This window comes from Alosa pseudoharengus, unplaced genomic scaffold, assembly GCF_046254945.1.
Source record: "Alosa pseudoharengus isolate Yale_2024_CS ecotype anadromous, Long Island Sound unplaced genomic scaffold, YU_APseudo_1.1 YU_APseudo_1.1_scf_6, whole genome shotgun sequence".
NCBI lineage: Eukaryota > Metazoa > Chordata > Actinopteri > Clupeiformes > Clupeidae > Alosa > Alosa pseudoharengus.
The window spans coordinates 40838205-40861773 of record NW_027468848.1 but is presented as its reverse complement, the minus strand read 5'-3'; the positions used below and the strand labels follow the sequence as shown (position 1 = coordinate 40861773).

Here is a 23569-nt window from a genome sequence, read left to right as displayed (position 1 = left end):
AGATATAGCCCATGAAGTGTTTGTGCAATTGAGTCATTGTTTGGCATAGCAGTGGGCAGGAATGGCTTTCAACAGTCCATATTGCAGCAAAGTTGAGGCAGCCTCCAGCTGAAAACACTCTGTTGTCTGACCAGTAGTTCATGCATCATATGTGAGGAAGCAGTTTTTGCCACATCTTTCTCTCAATAACCAACTAGGGCTCCAGTGAGCCAGCTCTTTTAATCAGCTTGTTCTTTTTTGGTGGCGTTCGCTGATGCTGCTGCCTGAACAGAGGGCTACAAAGAAAATTGCACTAGAAGTAGCAGACTGGTAAAACATATTCAACATTCTGCTGCACATTAAAATACATACGTTTTCTCAAGTAGTCTGCTCTGTCCCTTCCTGTAGACAGCCCCGACGTTGGTGCACTTCCAGTCCAGTTTCTTGTCAGGCATTTAAAGCCTACTTTTTCACTCAGTGTTCAACTTAGCCTTGGCCCTGGTCCGGGACCACGACTCTTTTTTTCTTGGCCACATTTAATTTGTGAAATTTGTTTCCACACCTTGCCACAAATTGTCCACCAGTTCTTTATTCTTAGTCTCCTCTCCATCCTTTACACACCCCACAACTAACAGGTTGCAGAATTGTGCTGGAAGGTCTGAGGTTTGTAGTGTAGAGAGGAAAAGTGAAAGTACAGTCCCCTGCAGTGCTCCTGTGCTGCTAACCACCTACTCAGCAGGCTTGTGCAAAATTCCAGAATTGAATTGAAACTGGCTCTTAAATTCCAATTCAATTCTTTTTTGCAATTTCACTTGCATTTCAATTGAGGCAATAAACAGGAAGCAGAATTGCAATTTGAATTTTGCACAACCCTGCTACTCAGACACACAATTGATAGTCCTCAGCACTATTAATTGGCTTCAGGGATAATAACTCCTGCATTTCCTGCATTTCACTGATCACTAAATTTATCATAACTTTTGAAAGGTTAAGGATATTCCAATTCAGTTTGTTTTGTTAAATAACTCACAACTTACTGAACCTCAAAGTGTGCCGCCTTCACGAACCGGAGATCACAGTATCCACTCGAAGGCAGAGGACAAAAGTGTGTTCAGGAAAACATCTGTATTTCAGACTTTTTCATCCCTGCGAGAGTTTAACAGGTGCGAGAATTCAAAATCCACATGTTATTTTCCCATAAAAAAAAATCGGATCTCAAAGATGGCAGCTTTTTTGTAGGCGAACTTCAGGGGTCTATTGGTATCAGAAGTGCAAAGGAGATGACGACACTTTGAGAGATCAAAGATCTCACTGAAAAGCTACAGCTGGAAGAGTTCATCCCACCTAAAGTGGAAAAAGCACGGCCAAAGATTTCTATTTAAAGAGCCTTGACGAGGCAAGCTGACACTGTATTTACACCTGGAAATACAATGAAGAGGGTCACCGGTGGCTCCTCCACTTTGTGCCATGCCAAAATGCTCTTGACACGGCAGTGTCAGTTTTGGCAGGGATGTAGTGGAGGATAAACGCAAATAAACACAGTTTATCCACCTCTGAAATTTCAGAATTGCAACTTTTAACATTCAAAAATCACACTGTATTATCCATATTCACAATATATACACTCATCAACACTCTAGGAACCATTTAATACCACTGGTATTATTACAAACTTTGGACAATAACCTCCACCATCATCAAACATGTTCTAAATGCCTTTTTTAAAAATCTGATACCGCATGGCACAGTCCACCTCACTGAGATCACAGAATTCATAGTTTACCCACCTCTTATTTTACCACTACATCCCTGGTTTTAGGGTTAGCCACGGTCAAGTCAGCAGCTGATTTCAAGACCCCCATCATAGCTGGATCTACCAGCAGCTTTTGGCAGGCCAGGCATGCCCGTCAGTGGCCTAGGCCATAGGATAATGACCAGTCACCCCCTTGGCTTAAACAACAAATCAAATGGCAGCTTGAGACTAAAATTGGACTGGTATCAGAACAAAAACTACATTTTATGTGTATTAAATACTGTGTACATATTTCCTGTGTTCTCTGGTCATTCTAATTAAGAGTGAGAGTGAGAAATAAACAATCCCAACAATGGTCCTTCTGGCATTACTGAAGCAAAACATGTAAATCTTAAGACATAGAGCCCTTTATGACAGTCTAAAGTGCATGTGTGGGAGAGTGCACTAGCTGGCTGCTTTGGGTGTCTGACACTCCTTGGAGGGGGGCAGGGTTTTGTGTTTTTATCAATGAATGAGCTGTGATTGACACGAGTATTTAAATGGGGTAGGACATGGCCGCGGTTTCCTAATCTGCTGCTTCCCGGAAGCAAGGTGCGCACAGATCAGGGGGAGCTCGCTTGGGAAGATTGTTTGTCCTCTTGCCATGCTCACCTGTTCGTTTGTTTGAGGTAGGTCGGGTGGTTTATGTTTTATTTAAAACCTATTGGCCAAGCTGTTACACTATATCCTACTTACCGTATATATTGTCCATTAGAGCTAGACAGAAGAGGGGCCGCGATCCAGCTGGGGAAGGAAAAAAAGACGCACTGTTTGGAAAGTGGTATGTTTCTTTGTTCTCGTGGCAGCTGCCGCATAGGCATGCTTGGGAAGTGTATTACTCTTCTGTATTACGTGGGATATATTAAAATGAGTCTGTAACAATCAGTCCAATACGTAGGTTAGTTTGGACTAACCTACTTTATCAAATAAATGCATTTTATTTCTGCTCCAATGAGCGTATGTATTGTAATGCGAGAATATTGTTTTGTTTCTCCTAGATCCAGTGGGTTCACGCATTACTGCTACTAGCCGCTGTTTTACTTTAGTTGTTTGGTTTGTTTTGTTTTATTTGCGCTCTGCCCAAGGGTTGTATGTGTCAGTACGTATGGTTATTCTTTTTTTTGCAGCTAGTCGGCTGCGCACGTAGAGGAGGGGGCTACTTTCATTTATTTCTTTGTTTCCTTGTTTTGTGTTTTATGTCCGTTTGTTCTGGCTGGCCTATTCAGTCATCTAGCAGGCCTTGTAGTATTTATGGGCACTCATCTATAACGAGTGGTGTGGGGCTTTGCCCGTGGACTATATAGTAGCCTATTTGCTGTGTATTCTTGTGGTGGAGTTTGTATTGTATTGAATGATATGCAGTGTTTTAACACTTGAATTGCGGTGTACAATTGAATCACGTTCTCAACTGTGTCTTACTTGAGCGCTCTGGGATAACTATAGGCTGCACTAATTGCAGCCACTAGGTGGTGTACGTCTATTTATAGTCTGTCTTATTGTGTAAGTGTGTGTCATTTTACCTTAACAAAAGAAAGAAAATGAACTTTACAAATATTTATAAATAAAAAGATGTTCCGTTTGTAATCAGTGGTAGTGCTGTTTTCTGCTTCAGAGTTCCCCTAGCTCTAGGTATAACTTAAGGTGTGGCGTAGTGAACGTCTCCCCATAGGGAGGGTGTTACAATTGACCGATCCCAAGCCCCGCCCCCTTTTACTATGTCACAATGAGGACTTCGGAGGACCTCGGTCAACCTCGGTCAATTTAGAATTTTCTAGTGTCCATTCTGTTTGACAATACGCCGGTTATGCGAATGCTATAATGCTTCTTTTGCGAGTAGCCTAAGTAACTAAATAACTAAAGAGCTCAAAAAGGTTCAAATATATGCCTGGGGTACTTGTAGAAGTGACATCCGATATCCTGACCGTGTGAAACGTTAACACACATAGGCCTAACTTTTCACAACTTGGATAGGCTGCTACTTTTCAGTAAAGAAATCTGAATGTGTACGAAAATGTTCCCTTTATTTGTGTTCATAACTACACACAAAATCATAACTAAACCTGGTTTCCACTGTTGAAACGGCAACATAAGCCTACGCAAAAAAGTATAGCCTACCTAACTTGCAGGAACTCGCACACTCATTGGAAGACGCGCAAATAGGCTACACCTTCAATCATGTATCGCCTTACACACAAGAATAGGCTACTTTCAGCTTTTAGGCACAGGCTAACTTGCCATGTTTAACTTGGGATAGAAGAATGTTCACAGAAATAAGCTAACGATTATTATGACCGCCGCTAGCGAAGCTAGCGAAGCGGTCATATAGGGATTGTCAAAGTTTTTTTTTTTTTTTTCCCGTCATCTACTTCCTGAATTTTTGGTCAACGATACCCGGGACACTGAACCACTGGGGCACATGAAATTTGGTGGGTATGTAGCCCCACTAGACTTTTATGGAAAAAATTCGCTTCGTCCCCGGGGTCCACTCCCCCCCCGTGCTGGGCCCCCCGAACCGCAAAAAAAGCAGTTTTTCCTAAATAACTACCTGAACCGTGGCACCGAGGATGAAGAATCTTTTATGGTATGTTGGTCTCAAGGGCCCACATCAATCTGGCCCATAATCACTCATTTGTGATTTGCACCCCCCCGGTAAAAAATGAAAATGCAATATTATTCTGCTTTAATCGCCCCTATCTTCAGTTAAGATGTTCAGAACTGCACTAAATTTTATGTGTATGATTGACCTGGCATTTTCTGGGGGTATGCCAAGTTTCGTAGAATTTCATGAGGGGGGTCTTAAAAAAATTAGATTATGTGTACATTTAGTGACTGTACACTCATTGGCCTGTAGATGGCGGTGCACACATATACACATGCACACACACACAGGCACCCACATACTATCGGTATTAGAATGGCTGATACATAATTACAAATTCAGTAGGATTAAAAGAAAGCCAAAATAAATATTCATCATCATGGCTGCATTTCCAGTATTGGCGATAAGTAGTCGTTTGTCCACTAGATGGCGCATCGTTGCAGTGAGACGTAATTTTGTTGGAAGTTATCAAGTTAAACGTGGGTTGGAATAACAATGGACGCTTCCTACAAGGACTATAGTTTACCGCAGAGAACGTCTAATAAGGATAGGATGATGTTCACATGAAATGTAATTCCCATTTCTTCTTGAAGCCGAAATAAATCTGAGGATGTTTATCGGACATGCTTGGTTTTTACTGCAGGTACGTTAATCTTATAATATCAATAAGGACCTAGGTAATGTTACCGTTAGCGTTGGTTGAGTGATGGAGGCCAATTTGATTGATTGCATTTGTAGAAAACTATAAATGCGGTTATACCAAGCAAATTGATAGCAGCACTGTAATTGTATCTTTCGACTGTCATTTGTTGCACGTGCTACAAAAATCATTCTGTGCAATGGAAGATTTACCAACGTTACACCGGTCTGATACAGTTTTGCCTATACATGCGTGAGACTGAGACGCCTGTTTATTTTGTTTTAAGTGCGTGCAGGGTGTGAGAGGGGAATCGATGTGCTTTGATTCCAGCTTGGTAGTTGTAGTCTGTGAAATTAAAAAGCACGTGTGTGTGAAGTATCCAAACAATGACACCTTCATTTTATTATGGCTGCTTTAGCAACACACCTTAAGCTACTGTGTAGTGGGTCCCATTTAGAAGTGGCTACTTCATTCGCGCTTTCCTTGACTCATGGAGCTGCGTGAATTTTATTACAACTTTTCGCCACGATATGGCAGTTTAAGTCCGCTTGATACTGTAAGGCGTAAGCCATTGGTTTCCAAAGGAGATTTTATTTGTGTCGCCAGCATAGCCTATTGACAATTTATGTTGTAAATAGGCCTAACTTATAAGCCTACCTGTAGCTTAGGGAAGCTAACAGCTTTCTATTAGGATCTAGTTTGTTAGTTACAGTTTTGTCATAACTCCCTGATGCATTTTTGCCACAGCGTGAACAATATCGGGTGCCTATGGACTAGGCTTGGTGAACCCAGCCTGATCTGCCCGCTATTTATTTTTTGATTTCTTAAAAGATTGAGCTTGGTCTGGTGAAAGCCAGACTAGCCAATGGACCTCAGTTACACAATGCAAGGGAACATGAATCAGCCTATATTTGCACGAACAATAACGGACAACAGCTCTTCAACTTTGGCCCGTTAAAATGTGTATGAACAGTCTAGCGACGCATTTCATCAAGGCCCATTTGGACATGTCAGTTATTTGCACCACTAGATGTAAAACAGCATTTCGTTTCAGACAACTGTTACTTAATTTGTGCATTAACAATAACGTTTCAGACTACTGTTACTTAATTTGTGCATTGACAATAAAGTATTACATGAACTAAAGATGACTAAAATCTTATGTAGAAGAAGAAACATTCACAAAAAAATCCATCCATCCAAAAATGACCTTTGTTTTTGATAGCTGTTGAAAACGACATGGAACTGACAGAGATGTTTTTGTTTATAAATAAATATATAAATAAATAAATAACATTATGCTGATACCTTTTGCTTTTCCCAAATACAATGTAGCCTACAGGTGTAAGTGACCTTTCATCAATCCAGTTGCAATGGATGAACTGTGATGAACTGCCCTAGCCTACTTGTGATTGTTTAGAGATTTTAAAGGTTTTATAACAATGCTACATCTTCTTTGGCTATTCTACAATCTATTTACCTTTTCAGCACCAGTAGGCTACTTTCTGTGCAGCTGCACACACACACTCAGGCATGCCAAACAAGCATACACAAAAGTTTCAAGAGTGGGGGATGGAGTAAAATATGGAGACAAATTGAAGTGTGCTTTATTTTCGCGGAACGGATGTACAGGACTGAGCGGCGGTCATATTTTGTACCGCTATGCGGTACATCTAGTTTTTTCAACAAACGCAATAGGCTAATAGCCTACTGCGATGCATTTGATGGCTGAACGAGATAGCCAATGTCTTCTAAAGATCAAATCATGTGCCGATTCAAAACTATGCCTGGCTGTAGGCTATACAGTCTCGAAATCGCCAATATTAGGCCTACTACATTGGCCACATTTAAATTAAGTACAGCCTAAGCGGGCACTGATGAAGTCTAGTGCAAGACAAATCACGTCTGCTAGCGTCTGCCTGCCATGCAGATATGTCGTGCGTGGGGTTTAAACTCGGATAGATAGTGCGGTTTCTTTTCAATACACTTGTATCATGTTTATTTGAACTCTTCCTTCTAAAGCAGCCATTCAAAATAATAAGTAGGCTATCGGCCTACCGAAGCGAAGCTACAGCGGGGAAAATAAGTATTGAACACGTCAACATTTTTTTCAGTAAGTATACTTCCAGTGAGGCTATTCGCATGAAATGTTCACCGGACATTAGTATTAACTTAGGTAATCCACACATATATAAAAATCCAAACATTAATGTCTAAAAGTAGTGTTATGAGTAAAAAAGTGGAATGGCACAGGGAAAAAGTATTGAACACGCTAAGATAAAGCAGTACACAAACGCAAGGAATGGCAAGGAACAAACTGGAATCTATAAGTAGTTAGAAAAAATTATCCCTCCTATCTGTGCAAATTGAAATAAGCTGGGTAAGTACATACTGGTGGGCTATAAAAAGGTTTTTGGTTAGAAAGGTGTCACACAAGAAACATTTCATGATGGGTAAAAGCAAAGAGCTCTCCCAAGATCTTTGCAACCTTATTGTTGCAAAACATATTGGAACTGGTTACAGATGCACTTCAAAACTTCAGAATCATCCAGCAAGCAGTATTGGAGCCATTATTTGCAAGTGGAAGGAACATCACTACATCATCAACTGGCCATGCACAGGATCTCCTTGCATGATTTCTGACCAGGAAGTCAGAAGGATAGTCAGAAGAGTAGCCCAAGAGCCAAGGACCACTCTGAGAAAGCTCCAGAAAGATTTGGAGGCAGCAGGTACAATTGTTACAGAGAAAATCATAGGTAATGCACTCCACCGCCATGGCCTCTATGCACGCTCATCCAGCATGATTCTATTGCTGAAGAAAAACATGTCGAAGCTCGTTGAAAGTTTGCTACACAACATTTGAACAATCTTATGAAATACTGAGAGAATGTATTCTGGTTTAAAATGTAACTTTTCGGATGTCATACTACACACCATATTTGGGGGAGAAATGGCACTGTGCATCACCCTAAAAATACCCTACCAACAGTGAGGTTTGGAGGTGGTGGCATCATGGTGTGGGCTGTTTTTCATCTCATGGTACTAGCAGACTTCATACAGTTGAAGGAATGATGAATGGAGTCATTTTGTTCTAGGAGAATCTTTACGTCCACCAGGATGATGAGGATGAGACAAGGCTAGACCTTCCAGCAGGACAATAATCCTAACCATTCAGCAAAGGAAACTCTCAATTGGTTTCAGAGAAAGGAAATCAAGGCCCTGACTTCAATTAAATTGAACAGTTTTGGAAGTTAACTAAAGATCAAGAGGGACCCCTGAAATCTTCAATATTAAAGGACTATCTGTTTAAAAGAATGGGCCAAACTCACACCAGAATACTGGGACTGATTAGTTTCATCATACAGGAAATACCTTGAAGCTGTCATTACGAATAAAGGCTTTTCCACAAAGTATTTAAGAAATTTCAGCAGGCGTGTTCAATACTTTTTTCCTGTGTCATTCCACTTTATTGCACATAACTCTACCTATGGACTTTAATGTTTGGATTTTTTTATATGAGTGGATTATCTGAGTTAATACTAATGTCTGGTGAAAATTTCATGCAAATAGCCTCATTGGAAGTATACTTACTGAAAAAAATGTTGACGTGTTCAATACTTATTTTCCCCGCTGTATATCCATCTCTCCAACATGAGCTGCTTATAGGCTAGCCACTCTCCCAAGTTGCGTGGGAACTTTGGATCTGCAGCACTTGGTCCCGTCTTCAATTAATCCTCGAAATATGGTTAGATTTTGTTATGGACACGTCAACACCATATGTTTGCACAGACCTGTTTATTGAGATGTTACAGAGTCACATCTGTAGCAAATAAGGTAAACTACCTGCTCGTGATAACGTGCTTATCCCCAGTTAACATGCATCCCATTAAGATCTGTAACACCGGATTGGTTTCAATTTGTGGTGTTCCACCTCGTTGATAACAGTGGACATTGTGAATGTGTCCTTCCGCATACTGAAGGCCTTTCTAGCCTCTGTTTTTTGAATATATCGATATTTCTTGACGCCCAGAAATCCAGCATACACTGTTGCACTCGGCTAAATGGTGCTGCGTCCCCATGTTGAACACGCGTTCTCGCACACTTTCCTGAAAACTTGTCCGACTTAGCAACAGTAACTATGGGACTGACAATGGGAGGTGGGGCTTGGGATCGGTCAATTGGCGCAGTTGGCAGGACGAAACTTGATTAATTAATTTTCTAATTTTCTTTTGTGAGTGTTTGTTACCTTGAGCAACGCAAGTTTTGTATTTTTGTTTGGTTATTTGTTTTTTATAAGACAATAGCTAGTAATATAAACAAACAGCGGTTGGTACTTTGCTCCTAATGCCAACATGGAAGAAGAATTACAGACGCTCCGTGCTCAAATGGAAGATTTGCAGAGAAATTATGAGAGACTGTCTCAGACCTCAAGGGGAAATACGGGTGGGCAGTCTAGTGGGGATAATGGCGGAGCAACTGACCCTCCGCGCAGGGAACAAGCCTTTTATTTACCCCGGGAACGCAAATGCTCTAAGTTTTCAGGGGCAAGGGGTGTGGGCTGCCTCCTGGTGGAAGATTGGGTGGATGAGGCACAGACTTGCATTAGGTATGTCTGAGGTATGTCTAATCTCTTTTAACAGTTTTTATTGATTTTCTTCAGAAAAACAACAACAATACAATTACAATTATGGAATGCACTCAGTATACAACCCTCCCCAAAAGCCCACCCATTTACCCACCCTCAGCTGGCCTATAGAAAGTAACAGAAATATAAGTAATGTGAACATAAACAGGCGCCCATGCATGTGCGCGCACACACACACACACACACACATACATAAAGAAGAAAAAAAAAAAAAAGAAAAAAAAAGGGGGGGGGGGGGGTCATCTATTGTTCTTCAATTGGGTCTTGTATACTCTCATAATATGTAAGGAAGGTGTTCCAAGTTCTCTCAAATCGCTGTATGGAGCCCTTCAGCGTATAGCGTATTTTTTCCAGTTTTAAAAAAGACATTGTGTCATTAATCCACTTCCTAAATGTCGGGGGCCTTTGCTCCTTCCACTGTAGGAGTATCTGACGCCTTGCCAGGAGGGATGTAAAGGCTATGACAACATAAAAGTCATTCTTAAGTGAGCGCGTTTCATCAGTGAAACCAAAAATTGCACATATTGGGTTTGGGGGGATTCTAATGCCACTCATAACCGAGTATGCATTAAAAATGTCTGTCCAGAAGGCTTGCAGGAGTGGACAGGACCAGAACATATGTAAGAGGTCAGCAGGTTGATTTTGACAACGGGGACAGGAGGGGTCCATATTGGGAAATATCTTTGCCAGCTTGGCTTTGGTCCAATGCACTCTTAGGATGATTTTGAGTTGAATTAAACTATGTCTGGCACAGGGGGAAGAGGTATGCACTAAGTCTAGAGCTGCGTCCCATTGATCATCTCGCATTTCTTCTCCAAGGTCCTTTTCCCATAGTTGTCTAACTTCTTGCAATGAATGGGGAGAGATATTGTTGATGATACTATAAAGCCCTGAGATCAGACCTTTTCGCTGTGGGGACAAGGAGAGAAGATTATCAATGGTGTTGATGGGTGGAAGGTGTGGAAAGGAAGGAATATTCTTCTGCACAAAGTGCCGTACTTGGAGGTATCTAAAAAAGTGAGAATTTGGCAGGTCAAACTTTTCGGGTTAATTGAGAGAATGAACAAAATGTACCTTGCGAAAAGAGATTTGAAAGAGAAACTATGCCTTTTGTCCTCCAGATTTTAAAAGATGAGTCCAAGATAGAGGGTGGGAAGCTATAGTTGTTAGTAATTGGTGAATGAATTGACATTGTCTTTAACTTGAAATGTTTTATGAATTGTGACCAGATTTTAACTGAATTGAGGACCACTGGGTTGGAAAAGAAACGAGTGAGTGGTGTTGGAGGGGCTGGCGCGGAGATCACAGAGCCAAGATGGATTGAGCAGTTTGAAGATTCAAGATGTAACCAGGCCTCACTGCACTCCGGGTGATAGTCTTCTTTCCAGAATAGGATTTTTTGAATGTTGCACGCCCAGTAATAATAGATAAAATTAGGTAAGGCTAGGCCAGCTAATCCCTTTGGTCTTTCAAGTGACCGTGTATTTATCCTATGTGACGTGCCATTCTAAATAAAGGAGGATATGCATTGGTCCAGAGTTTTAAAGAATTTTTTTCTTATTAGGATGGGGATGTTTTGAAAAAGGTAAAGAAATTTGGGTAATACAATCATTTTGATAAGATTGATACGGCCAGTTATGGAGAGAGGCAGGGTAGACCATCTCACCATATCCTGTTTGCATTTTTCAAAGAGTACACCAAAGTTCTTTGTAAACAGTAAGGGGAATGAGGTGGTTATTTCTACTCCAAGGTATTTAAATCCTTTCTTAACTACTTTGAAAGGAAAGTGAGAGTGCGGTGTTTGAGAGGCTGCTTCGTTAAGGGGGAATATCTCGCTTTTCTGAGTATTTATTTTGTAACCAGATATTTTACCAAATTGATCCAATGTATGGACAATGGAAGGGACAGAAGTTATAGGGTCAGATGTATATAAGAGTAAATCGTCAGCATACAGAGAAAGCTTGTGAGTCAGCTCTCTGCGTACTATTCCTGAAAAGCCTTCAGATTGCCTTAGGGCAATAGCTAATGGCTCTATGGCTACAGTAAAAAGGAGAGGGGACAGTGGACAGCCCTGACGGGTGCCTCTGCTCAGTGGGAAGTATTCTGACTGGAGGCCATTGGTGATGACGGCGGCCAGGGGATTCGCATATAGCAGTTTCACCCAGGATATGAAACCTTCGTTAAATCCAAATTGCTTGAGCGCAGAGAAAAGGTAACACCATTCCACGCGGTCGTATGCTTTCTCTGCGTCAAGTGAGATTACTGGTTTAGGTGTAGATGTTGAAGGTGAGAGGACAATATTTAATAGCCGCCTTAAGTTGGAACTAGGGTGCCTATCTAAAATAAAGCCTGTCTGATCTCTTGATATTATGTGTGGCAGTAGTTTTTCCATTCTAGCAGAGAGTATTTTGGAAAGAATTTTATAGTCTACATTCAGTAGAGAAATGGGGCGGTATGAACCGCATTGAAGTGGGTCCTTGCCTTTTTTAAGAATAAGCGTGATTGCGGCTTGTCTCAGAGTGGGGGGGAGATGTCCATGGGACAAAGATTCATTGAGCATGTTTTTTAGGTATGGAGCTATGTCATGGGCAAACTTTTTGTAAAATTCTGAGATAAAGCCGTCCGGCCCTGGAGTTTTATTGTTTTTTAACGATTTAATGGCTTGCATAATTTCTATGATTGAGATTTCATCACCCAGAGATGCATTAAGTTCAGGGGGGACAGAAGGGAATGAGAGTTTGTCAAAGAATGTTTCAAAGTTTGGAGTATTCATAGTGTGCTCAGAGTGATATAAGTCGCAGTAGTATTGTTTAAAGGTCTGATTGATCTCCGCATGATTTGTTACTACCTCACCAGTTTGATCCTGGACCTTAGGGATAAGTCTTGACGCTGCAGCCTGTCGCGCTTGTCGCGCTAAAAGTTTGCCAGCCTTATCACCAGATTCATAGATATTAAAACGGGCCTTAGTGATCAGGTGTGCAGCTTTGTCTGTGGTCACTATATCATATTCTGTTTGCAAACGCAATCTTTCTTTAAACAGATCTGAGGATGGGGATGAAGAATGTTGTTAGTCTATTTTGGCCAGTGCCTGAGAAATGTCTTTAAGTTTGGCCTCTCTGATTTTCTTCATTCTAGATGAAAATTCAATTATTTGTCCTCTCAGGTAGGCCTTCAAAGTCTCCCATAGTGTTGAGTGGGACACATCTGTAGTACTGTTGGTAGCGATAAAGAATTGAATTTGCGAAGTAATGAAATCAGTAAATTCGTCATCAGAGAGCAGAAGTGGGTTTATCTTCCAGTGATATGCGGGCCTGAAAGTATTGGCTAAGTTAAGCTGAAAAGACAGTGCACCATGGTCAGAGACAGAGATTGTGTGGTATTGACAAGAATGTGTGCTCCCAGTCAGTCTGTTATCAACCAAAAAGTAGTCTATGCGAGTGTATGTGTGATGGACTCTAGAGAAAAAAAGAATACGCTTTTTTATTGGGGTAGTGAAATCTCCATATGTCAGATAAACCAAACTGTGTACAGAAATCACTGATAACCTTGGCTGATTTAGAGAGAGGTTGTGGCCTTGGTGAGGATCTGTCAAGTGAAGTGTTAAGGACGCAGTTAAAATCACCTCCTATTATCAAGTTATAATTGTTATGAGTTGGTATGGCAGAAAATAGTTTGGAGAAAAAATTATAGTCATCAAAATTCGGAGCATATAAATTTAGAAGAATAACAGGAAGAGAAAATAGTTGCCCTACTACAATAACATATCTTCCATTAGTATCACTGATCACTTTTTCTGCTTGAAATGTGACATCTTTATGAATTAGAATCGCGGTCCCCCTGGCCTTAGTGTTAAACTTAGAATGATACAATTGACCAACCCACCTCCTTTTAAGATAGCTTATGGAGTCATTCTTTAAATGGGTTTCCTGTATGAATGCAATATCTGTTCTGAGATGGGAAATATAGGATAGTATCTTCTGTCTTTTTAGTGGATTATTCACACCTTTTGCATTAAGTGAGACACATTGGATAGGTTGAGGTTTATGAATTCTAAAAGTCATGTTTGTTAGGACCTAAAGAGAGACTTGGAATTGTGGGAACCATAGATGGGGAGGGGGGTGGGGATAAAATAAGAGAAAAATACAAGAGATAACAAAATACATAAGTGAATAAGACAAACATTTGAGGCTAAGCTGAAAAACTCTTTCTATCAAAAAACACCAAAAGTGTGTTCTACCTATTCTTATACTTAAACTCTATACTCTGTTAATGTATGTCTAAGATTAAAGAAAAGTAATGTCAGTGCACCATGGAGACAACTGAGAAGGAGAACAAAAAACATCATGGTTTAGAAATTGCCTAATTGTACTGTAATAGGCTTAACATGTACATTCTTTACATTATGTGAGCAGTGTATGCCTTTCCTTAGCAAAGAGGACAAAAAAAAAAAAAAACCTAGGCTACATCTTAACTATAGGAAATAATGAAAGCGCATATGACTACCAACGCAGCGAAATGTCAATCAAACCAAACGGTTAACCAAAGTCCAACAGTGGGCCATATAATGCCAGGAAGAGAAAAAAAAATGTCATTAATTTCTCCCCTCTTAAATTACAATTGAAATGTGTCCAAAAATGTACCTGAGAGTTCGTTTGCAGGAAGGGATAGACTACTCACTCACAGTCGGACCATTTAGGGTCTATTAAGAATCCTTTAGGACGGTTCCTCTCTCGTGCTGGTTTGGCCTCGCTCGGCAAAGCGAGTCGCGTCCTCTACCGTCTGAAAGACGTGCTTCTTCCCATCTGCATCTGTGACCTGAAGTTTGGCAGGGAACAGCATTCTGTAGTCGATCCCCGCTTCCTTTAGTTGCGACTTCACTGGAACAAAGGCAGCTCTCTTTCTGGATATTTCAGCGCTGAAATCTGGGAAGAAGTGGATCCGAGTTCCACGAAAGTAGATGTTGCCGGTCTCTCTCGCCAGTCTTAGGATGCGCTCCTTCGTCTGAAAGTGGTGGATTCTCACGATGAAGGGGCGAGGTCTATTGTCGCTTGTGTTCGTTCTCGTGATTGCAATGCGATGGGCCCTGTCTGCGATCATTGGTGTAGGGAAAGTTTCCTGTCCAAATACTTCTCTCAGCAGCGTATCAATAAATGTAGTGGGTTGTTTCCCTTCACTTTTTTCAGGAAGCCCAATTATGCGGATATTATTGCGTATATATCTGTTCTCAAGATCATCCACCTTCTCTTTCAGTTCCACGTTATCCTTTTCCAGCGCGGCACATTTCGCTTCCAGTATTTCTTGTCTGTCCTGTACATCAGTCACAGAAGTCTCTAGGTGTTGGATAGACTCGTGATGTTCCTCGATACTGGCCCGATTGGCAGAGAGTTGCGCCGACAGTTTATTTACGATGCGTTCCTCCGTGGATGTTAGCAATCGTTCAATGTCTGACAAGGTTAGCATGTTAGTTTCCCTGTCAGGTTGAGACTGCTTAGCAGCGTTTGCGCCCTTTGAGTCCTTAAGTTGTTGTTCAGTCTCCTTAAACTTCTTTTTTCCGCTCTTATTCATGTTCTCTGTTTCATTCATTGGAAACACTGACAGTTGTAGGATTATGATAGGATCTTTGAGTAATTTTTAGATGAATTTCAACAGAGCAGTCCCGGCTTGCTACCTACTCCCCCATGTGAGGTATGTCTAATCTCGACAAAGCTATGTTCCTGTATGATCATTTAGAGGGGGAGGCACGCAATGAAATTAAATATCGCCCCAAGGCAACAAAAGAAGATCCCGCAGAGATTATTAAAGTGTATGGGTGTACCAAATCTTATGTCTATTTGCAGCAAAAGTTTTTTGATAGGAAGCAAAGGGAGGGGGAATCCTTATATGAGTTTTCTCATGCTTTAATGGAATTGATGGACAAGGTAAAGTCATGTACTAACCATTCTATAACTAACCCTGACATAGTAATACGGGATCAATTCTGTGAAAACAGTCTTAGACTCCTGGGTGTTCGAAGTGAGGCTATCCGGTGGGTGGAAGAGGGCCAACCTAACCATGACAAGCCTGTGAGGACCACCCCCTTAGTAAGTGAGGCCCAATTTGCCACTCAATGCGACGTAGTTCAAGTCAAGCCACCCTCTGAGTTTTCTGAACTTAAAGAGATGATCCTTCGGCAACAGGCTCAGTTGGACCTCCTGATGGCACGGGTAGGCTCCCAACCTGACTCTCCTCGCCGTCCACCTGCGCCCACATCCAGAGGGACCCGCTTCAAGAGAACTCCAGATGGTCAACCCATATGCATCCGGTGTAATCCACCAGGTCACATTGCTAGGTACTGTCCCACCACCCCGCGTGACTTCAGGGTCCCCCCTGGCCCGAACACCAATGTGAGTGAACCCTCCCCCAGCATTTCGGGAAACTGACCACCCCCAGTGTGCAGAGCCACACACTGGGAGCTCGATTTGGGTCTGGGGCCGCTGTTTCACCATCTTATGAGCGGCTGGTTGGATCATGTCCGGTGCAAACAGTCATGATGGGAGGGGTTGAAGTGCAGTGTCTGATTGACACGGGATCCATAGTCACCACCATAACCGAAAGTTTCTTTTTAACTTTTTTGTCCCACTATAAGACGAAGGATTGTGGCTGGATAAGTCTGCGTGCCGCCAACGGACTAGATATACCCTATGTGGGCTATGTGGAGCTTGATGTTGTTGTCTTGGGACAGAACATTCCGAAGCGTGGCATCCTCATTGTGAAGGACCCAGTGAACCCAGTAGATAAGCAGCGTAAAGTAGCTATCCCCGGCATCCTGGGCATGAATGTTTTGCGTGAACTCTTTCTGAACAGCATGGCCCTAATCTTTTCCCGTCACCCTTCATTTCATCCGCGCCTTCTGTGATCAGGCGTGCCTTACGGCATTGTGAGCAAGTTGAGGCCGTAGTTAATTCTTCCACTGCGTTTAAAGCCAGAGTACGGTGCGGTCCACCTATTCTTCTTGCGGCAGGAACACTGTCCATGGTCCCTGTCACTTGCCCTCCGCTTCCCATGGGAGAGTTTTTATTGGAACCTCTGTCTTCTGAAGAAACCCCCCTCCCTGCAGGCCTGTTGGTCTCCCCTACCTTGTTGCAGAATAGCAAGGGTATCCGACAACCTTACCGGAGATTGCCCCCTTCCCAATACGAAGTTGTCAAGGCCCATATTAGGCAGCTTTTGGAGGCCAAAGTGATCAGAGAAAGTTGCAGTCCTTACTCGTCACCGATTGTTATTGTGACCAAAAAAGATGGGAGTCTTAGGCTGTGCGTTGATTATCGGAGGCTCAACGCGAAGACTCATAAAGACACTTATCCGCTCCCCACTCACTGGTTCTCGACCTTAGATCTGGCGAGTGGGTATAATCAAGTTCCAGTATCAGAACGAGATAAGGCCAAGACAGCGTTTTGTACCCCTTTCGGCCTTTTCGAATTTAATCGCATGCCCTTTGGGCTTTGCAATGCACCTAGCACCTTTCAGCGACTCATGGAGCGAATGTTCGGTGATCAGCGATACCAGTCTGTGTGGTTGTATCTTGACGATGTGATCATCTTTTCCTCCTCTGTGGTTCAGCACTTGGAGCGCCTGGAGGAGGTGTTCCAGAGGTTGTCTCAACAACAACTGAAGGTGAAGCTGTCTAAGTGCCACTTCTTTCAGACCAGAGTGAAGTACCTGGGGCATGTGGTATGACGCTTTGCCAAGATTGCTGCTCCTTTGCATCATCTTGTTGGCCAGTTGACTGGGCCGAGGAAGAAAGGGAAAACACCACCAGTGCCACTCGCGTCTGCCTGGGATGAGGCCTGCGAGGAAGCATTCCAGTCCTTAAAACACCAGCTGGTGACTGCTCCGATTCTGGCTTATGCCGATTTCGCCAAGCCATTTGTCCTGGAGGTGGACGCCAGCCATGCGGGACTGGGGGCCGTGCTCTCCCAGGAGCAAGATGGCAGGCTTAGACCAGTTGCCTTTGCTAGTCGTGGCCTGCGGCCAACAGAAAGGAACATGGAAAATTACAGCTCCATGAATCTGGAGCTCTTGGCGGTAAAGTGGGCAGTCACAGAGAAGTTCAGGGAGTATCTGTTGGGAAGTACTTTCACCATCTACACCGATAACAATCCTTTGAGCCATCTCCAGACTGCCAAACTGGGTGCTCTGGAACAACGGTGGGCCTCTCAGCTGGCATCTTTCAATTTCACCATTAGGTATCGACCGGGACGGAAGAATGGGAATGCTGATGCCCTGTCGCGCCAATATCTTGACCGTCTGGCCCCTGGCACTGACCTACCATCCAATTTGGGGCAGTCCATACTGGAACAACAGTCCATCAGGGTCGAAGCGCATTGTAGGGAAGTCGTAGCCTTTCCAAGACGTTCCCATACCGAACTTGCCTCGCTGCAACAGCTGGATCCAATTCTGGGGCCGATTCTGAAGTTCTGGAGGATGGCTAGGCAGTCGAGTGCTCAGGAGCGGGGGGAATTGATGGCCGAAAGTAAGGAGCTGCTGCGTCATTGGGGAGCCTTCTGTGAGAGAGAGGGAGTTCTATATCGCAGATCTCATCCGGCAGGAGGCGGCCAGGAGATAATGCAGCTCATCTTGCCTAAATGTCTGAGGGAAGAGATTCTGCGCAGTGTTCATGAGGGTCATGGCCATCAGGGCATGGACCGAACTCTGAAGTTGGTGTGTGAGCGATGCTTCTGGCCTGGCATGACTAAATATGTGGAACAGTGGTGTCGTAACTGCGAGAGGTGTGCACTTGGGAAGGCTTTGCAGCCTAAAGTAAAGACCTACCAATGGGCTCTACTTGCTTCCCGGCCACATGAGATACTTGCCCTTGACTTCACTGTGTTGGAACCAGCCAGTGATGGACGGGAGAATGTGCTCATATTAACAGATGTGTTTTCGAAATACACCCAGGCCATCGCCACTCCTGACACAGTTGCACAGGTCCTGGTGCAACACTGGTTCCAGCGGTTTGGTCCGCCCGATAGAATTCACTCCGATTTGGGCAAAAGCTTTGAAAATGCCTTGATCCAGCGGCTCTGTTCCATGTATGCAGTTAAAAAGAGTCGAACCACGCCCTATCATCCACAGGGAAACGGCCAATGTGAGTGGTTCAACCGCACCCTACATGACTTGCTGCGAACATTGCTACCAGCTGAAGAGACATTGGCCCAGGCACCTACCTCAGTTAACCTATGCGTACAACACCACCGTACATTGCACTACTGGAATGACTCCATATTATGTTATGTTTGGATGTGAGCCCCGCTTGCCTGTTGATTTCCTGTTGGGGTCCGGTGGGGAAGATGGGAACACAGACGCCACTCCAGAAGATTGGGTCCATAAGCACCAGGAGAGTCTTCGGGTGGCCCATCTGCACGTGAGGCAACAACTGAAAGAGAAAGCCGAGAATCGAAACCGGAAGCATAATGAGTCCTGTCGTGATGATCGTCTAGAAGAGGGTGACCTTGTGTACGTCAAGAACCATGTTCGAGGGCGCAATAAGATACAGGACTATTGGAGTTCCCGTGTCTATAGGGTAGTCCAGACGCCCTCTGACCATGGCCCTGTCTATGCCATTGTTCCAGTCGATGAAGCGTGTCCCATTCGGCACATACACCACACTGAACTGAGACGAGTGCTGAAGGGGGTGGAGGATCCAGCTGAAGCTGAACCAATGGAGGAAGCTATGGCTGATGAGGAAAGGAGCCTGGTGTCCATGGAGGATGACTCTGATGAAGAACGTGCAATTGTGCTTCATAATGAACCGGTCATAGACCTACAGCCAGCTGATCAGCATGAGGACACTGCTGTGAACTCTCCTGACAGCAATTCAGCCCCTGCCCTTGACTCTTCATTGTCCTGCCAGGATAGTCCGGCTGAGAGCGAGCATGTTCAAGAGGCTGACTCTCAGTTGAGGCGCTCTACTCGAGCAACTGCAGGACAACACAAAAATCCATTTAAATTGCCCCAATCCACTGCTTCCACCTCCCTCTAGGAGTCCATCGTCGAGGCGACGATTCATTTTGGGGGGGGGGTGAAATGTGGGAGAGTGCACTAGCTAGCCGCTTTGGGTGTCTGACACTCCTTGGAGGGGCCAGGGTTTTGTGTTTTTCTCAATGAATGAGCTGTGATTGACACGAGTATTTAAATGGGGTAGGACATGGCCGCGGTTTCCTAATCTGCTGCTTCCCGTAAGCAAGGTGCGCACAGATCAGGGCTTGCTTGGGAAGATTGTTTGTCCTCTTGCCATGCTCACCTGTTCGTTTGTTTGAGGTAGGTCGGGTGGTTTATGTTTTATTTAAAACCTATTGGCCAAGCTGTTACACTATATCCTACTTACCATCAGTGATGCCAGTAACCACTTTTTTCAGTAACGAGTAATCTAACGCGCTACTATTTACAAACCAGTAATCAGATTAAAGTTACTTATCTAAGTTACTGTGCGTTACTTTTTTTGTCATTTTCCTTAATAAAAAGATATATTCTTTGCTTTCTTCTTGTCTTGGGGATTAATGTCATGTAGGCTATGCTCACGTTTTCAGCATGAGCACAATTCACGTGTAAAACGACGCCGCGACACAAACGTAAACAATGGAGGGAGAGAGAGAGATGCACATTTCATCAGTCATTACTTGGAGTTTGTGTCAGCTAAACATGACAACATTAAGGTACATTGTACATTCTGTGCTGGCGACAAAGTGCTGTCTAGCTAGACATCCCAAGTCTCCCGAAGTTTTGGGAGTCTCCCACATATTGATAGCGGCTTCCTGACGCCCGCAAATTACATAAAATCTCCCGGAACCTAGAGCAAACAAGAGCACGCAAGCCAGACCGGACTTCAAATTGCGTGTGCATATGAGCTTAACACGCACACAACGGAGGGAGAGAGAGAGAGGAGTGGTGCGTTTGTGCCTGAAGCGCATCCAAAACAGAGAGCATCCTGGTCTGTTTTGCTAAATCAACCAATCAGTTTTCAGTGTAAGTGTGCTTATATCTCTTTTCTCCCCAACTTAATTAATCAGTTCAGTCAGTGTATCTAGGAACAGGAGCGTGATGGCAGCGTCAGTGCCCCTCAAAAAGGAAGATTTAAGACCCATTTCACATCAGACTACACAAAAGTGTACCTAATTGTCTCAAAAGATTAAAACATAATGATAATCTTGCACACTGCACTGTTTGTAACAGCGACTTTAGCATTGCTCACGGCGGGTTAAATGATTGCAAAATACTTGTTGAGGTGAGTTTAACAAGTGTAATTTAATTTGCATATTACTCAGGCCTATACAAGATGGCTAGTTGCCAAGGCTACATGAAAAACAAATCTACAAAAAATCTACATATTTTACTATAACAATTTCTATCAATAGGCCTTCCTTATTTGGTGTACTTAGACATTATTGAACAAACATCTGAATTTCAGTATCTAAGTAGGTTAGGTTGGGATGTCTGCTATACATTGCTGTTAAAATGCACTTCCAGTATAGTGAGTATTGGCAAAACCAGTTATCATTTGTATGTTGAGGCGGTGGGGGTGTTGTCGGCAGCTGCTGAAAGTAACTAATAAAGTAACTTGTAATCTAACTTAGTTACTTTTAAAATCAAGTAATCAGTAAAGTAACTAAGTTACTTTTTAAAGGAGTAATCAGTAATCAGTAATCAGATTACTTTTTCAAGGTAACTGTGGCAACACTGCTTACCATATATATTGTCCATTAGAGCTAGACAGAAGACGGGCCGCGATCAGCTGGGGAAGGAAAAAAAGACACACTGTTTGGAAAGTGGTATGTTTCTTTGTTCTCGTGGCAGCTGCCGCGTAGGCACGCTTGGGAAGTGTATTACTCTTCTGTATTACGTGGGATATATTAAAATTAGTCTGTAACAATCAGTCCAATACGTAGGTTAATCCAAAGAAAAAAAAGGAGTTTGCAGAGGCACTCTGAGGTTGAAAAAGTATAAAAAGCCTTTAATTCCTCATGGCAAGAACTGGTTAAAAGCACATGATGAATTAAATGCTTTTTATACTTTTTCAACCTCAGAGTGCCTCTGCAAACTCTTTTGTAATTGAAGCAATTATTTACCAGGCATGTTCATTTGATTAAAACATTTATTTCTCTCTTGTTTAACGATGTAACCTGCATTGTGTTTACCACACGGCTCAGCCCTGCACTTGCCTGGACTCAAACCAGCAACTTGCAGCACCTCATATTGGGAGCGTATCCTAGGGTGTTAGCGCTCTCAATAGCACATCTCTTTAAGGACAATTCTGGCAACATTTCACATAGATCTCTGTTGCAATATGTTGCAACCTCAACATAAAATGAAGTTATGTCCACTCTTCAAGACGCTTCCAAATCCGAACACAGCTCCATTGCTTTATTGAACCCCGGGATGAACCAGAGACGATTGAACTAAAAGTATCTTTGGTCGAAACATACACAACAGAAGTTTACCGTAGCCCTATGTGTCATCACTCTCACTCACACACACACACACACACACACACACAGGCAACACAAAATCAGCCCTGTTATGACACAGTGACAGACCTACTACTCAGACTCCACTGATGAGGATAAGCCTATAACTGTAAGAGGAAAGTCTGAGAGCATTCGCTGAAGGTCACACAAAACGAAACCTTTAGAGGACATCCCCAGAATGTCCTCTAAAGGTTTCATTTTGTGTGGACTTCAACGAGCCTTAGGGAACGTGATTTTGTACCTTTATTTTATTTGTATAATTATGCAGGGTCCAATGTAATATTCCCCCCCACACATTATTTATTTACTGGCCCAGAAAAGTTATTTTGCATGTTCGCCCAGCTCCTTAGCCACTATACTACTACCACCCCATTGTGTTCCATTTTAAAAAAGGTCATAACTTAAGCTAACAAATTATTTTTGTGTAATGAAATATTTCTGTTGCATCACTGAGAACCTCACATTTTTCTACTCTATGTGCCTCCTGATTTTTTTTCGTTGAGTGCCACCACTTGTACAGTCCCTCCATCACTGTCATACTATCCCTCTCTTATTGTCAATTCATCGCTTTATGTTTATGCTAAATTGGATATGTTAATATGTCTTACGATTCAGAAGTACCAGTAGCCTAGAAATCTAGACGCACCCTAGCGGCGGCAAATTAATTTGCTCAGCCTGTACGTCTAGTATCGAACCATAGGAATTTCTATTGGCTTAACACAGTGGATGTTCTCCAATCACAGCGCTCTATTTCGTTAGAGTCTTAAGGCGGGCTTAACAGGATAACGACATCCTGCGATGGTGAACAACAAGGAAGGTGGCTATGGCGAACGAAGAGCGGTTGTTTGAATCGGCGTTGGCGTCAACTTTGGAGGAGTTGGACTTGTGCTTTTCTTTGAAAGTAGAGCAACACAATGCACTTAAGTCATTCCTTTCAAAGAAGGATGTATTTGCCGTTTTGCCGACCGGATACGGATATGGTCGTAGCGCTGGCCTATTGCATGCCTAGGCAGTTTGAAAGACAATTCTCTGCCCGCCCCTTGGATTAAGCAGGTGAATGATTCGATTCCAGACTATACATTTCAATGATATTGGATGGCCCGCCAGGCTAAAGTACCAGAAGAATTGTCTGTGCATTACCTTATCATTTCTCCAGTTTCCGCTACCTTGTAGCAAGGTGGCGGAGTAGGTATTGCACTGACTGCACAAACAGTCCTTCTTTGTACCTTTCTTTTCTTTACTTCACACCTTACAAATGTAAAATACTTTGTTTTGTCTCCAGGGAACCTCCTAACAATAGTTTAGAAGTATAATGATATTTTGAGTCTAGAATTATAATCTATAATGATAATAATAACAACAACAACAACAACAACAACAACAACAACAACAATAATAATTGTGGTGTTAT

At 42.9% G+C, this 23569-nt stretch overlaps 1 protein-coding gene across 1 annotated transcript in view; it reads left to right on the top strand.

The window, feature by feature from the left end:
• The window catches only part of LOC143106164 (D-amino-acid oxidase-like), a 97066-nt gene that overhangs the window by 30392 nt on the left and 43105 nt on the right, over nt 1-23569 (top strand). The gene's annotated exons all lie outside the window — the stretch shown is intronic.